Consider the following 2,435-nt stretch of genomic DNA (forward strand, 5'->3'; position numbering starts at 1 on the left):
TGGGAGTGAAAGGAATGGAGTCACGATAGCATTAGAATAAAAAAATCTTCAAAGAGGAGGACACGACATGCAGTCGGGCAAGAGACTAAAGGGACTTCCAACGTAGATTAGGGGTCACTGACTGTTAGGATTTGGTTGAATTAGTCCCACATTGCTTAGGATAGTAAATGGAGTGGGTGGCCTAGGCTATAAATATGAGGCTAAGTTTTCCATATTTTTTGCACCAGTCAGAAACACTTTAAGCTTGTATCTGATTTTTCTTTTCCTCTGTACTCTTTGATTAGAGAGTGTTGTGAGGTGTAGTTAGATATTTGCTTTGAGAGAGTGTGGGTGTACTGGAGTGCCGGTGTTAGAGAGAAATAAGTCTATGTGTTGTAACAATTTTCACATAGTGATATTCTCTGGTTGTCATTTGACAACGGCCGTGGTTTTTTCTCCGGTAATTGGAGTTTCCACGTTAAATTCTTGTGTTGTGATTGTGTCTATTTTATTTCTCTATCAAAGGTGTTTTCTCAAGGGAGAATGGTGTCTTATTCCCAACAAGTGGTATCAGAGCTTCGGTTTGGTGGGATTTATTCTTAGTATGCTCTGTGGTTGCAGCTTAGTCTGACCTTCCACATCAGAAAAGAATTTTGTCCTGTGGCTTGAGGTTGATCTTTGGTTGCTGTTGTTGTTGCTGGAAGGCAGTGTGACACTGTGAGAGTGCAGTTTGGAAAGGTTCTGGCTAAGGAAAGACTTGGTATTTAAGTGTGTCCATTGTGACCCACCTCTCTTTCCTGGGGGCCTTTCCTAGTGCACGGTCTATGGTTGAGTTATACTATTCCAGTATACGGTTGCAACAATGTCAGGATATTCAAGTGCTGTGAAGCTTGAAATAGAGAAATTTGATGGAAGAATCAATTTTGGCTTGTGGCAAATACAAGTCAAGGATGTGTTGATACAATCAGGTTTGCACAAGGCGTTGAAGGAGAAGATCTCTGGTTGCTCTCTCTATGAGAGAAGATGATGTTCTCTAGAAGACAAGAAGTATCCTCATAGTATTACCGCACTGCCATAGATAAGGATAAGTTGTGGCAATCAGGTCCACAATTGCACACGGGCATTGGTTGGCGTTGAGATGCAAGGTGTGTGGCGGAGTTAGGTCGATGGCTGAAGAACTTCCAGGAAAAGCCAATTTGGAAGTTGCACCATGAATTTTCAGCAAGGTTTCGATCTGTACCAAAGCGAAATTCTTGGAGTGGTCTAATTCCAAGTGAGTATACTTTCATGGTGGAGTATGATAGTTCTCTGAACTATGATTGTCGGTATAGACAATGGCAGCAAATAATTGTCGGTGTTGACAATGGAAGCTGAAGATGTGTGACTATTTCAATCAAGGTGGAGATTGTTAGGATTTGGTTGAATTAGTCCCACATTGATTAGGATAGCAAATGGAGTGGGTGGCCTAGGCTATAAATATGAGGCTAAGTTCTCCATATTTTTTGCACCAGTCAGAAACACTTTAAGCTTGTATCTGATTTTTCTTTTCCTCTGTACTCTTTGATTAGAGAGTATTGTGAGGTGTAGTTAGATATTTGCTTTGAGAGAGTGTGGGTGTACGGGAGTGCCGGTGTTAGAGAGAAAGAAGTCTATGTGTTGTAACAATTTTTACATAGTGATATTCTCTGGTTGTCATTTGACAACGGCCGTAGTTTTTTCTCCGGTAATTGGAGTTTTCACGTTAAATTCTTGTGTTGTGATTGTGTCTATTTTATTTCTCTGTCAAAGGTGTTTTCTCAAGGGGGAATGGTGTCTTATTCCCAACACTGACAAAGATGATACTCAAGTTCTTTAAATCAGGAGAGGCGCGACGATGGCCTTGTGTGGCAACGCCCATGTGACAGCAACCATGGCTTCGAGGGATGGTCAGGAGCACGGAACGTGAGGCGCAGTCTCGACGTCTTGCAACATGCGGTGAAGGAGTCTCTGGTGGCAATGACTTTTTGGAATGAAGTGTTCATGGAAAAAAGAAAGGAGAGATAGAAACTCCGGGTCTTAGCAAGGGTGGGATGGATTTTAAGCGGTCTTTTTTTGAATAATGTCGTTTTTATATTGTCAAGCTGAAACTTAACAGTATATATTAGCATTTAGCACTGTTAAGACGACAATTTATTCGAGGACAAACGGAGATTCTCATTTTTTCAATTTAATAGATGTAGTTGGTCAATTATAAAAGTAAAAATTTAATTAATTCACAGTTTAAATTTTAGAGACTAAATTAAATATTTATTCAAATAAAAATTCTGTTGTGTGGTGGAAAAAATTCATTGCTATACAATTATATTAGATTTTTTTTATTTGTACAATGTATTGCATCTTGTGAATTAAGAAAACAAAATTATATTTAAAAAATTGTATATGAAATAATAATCAAATATAGAATTAATCAAGATGAT

Source organism: Arachis ipaensis, chromosome B05 (genome assembly GCF_000816755.2).
Source record: "Arachis ipaensis cultivar K30076 chromosome B05, Araip1.1, whole genome shotgun sequence".
In the NCBI taxonomy this organism is placed as follows: Eukaryota; Viridiplantae; Streptophyta; class Magnoliopsida; order Fabales; family Fabaceae; genus Arachis; species Arachis ipaensis.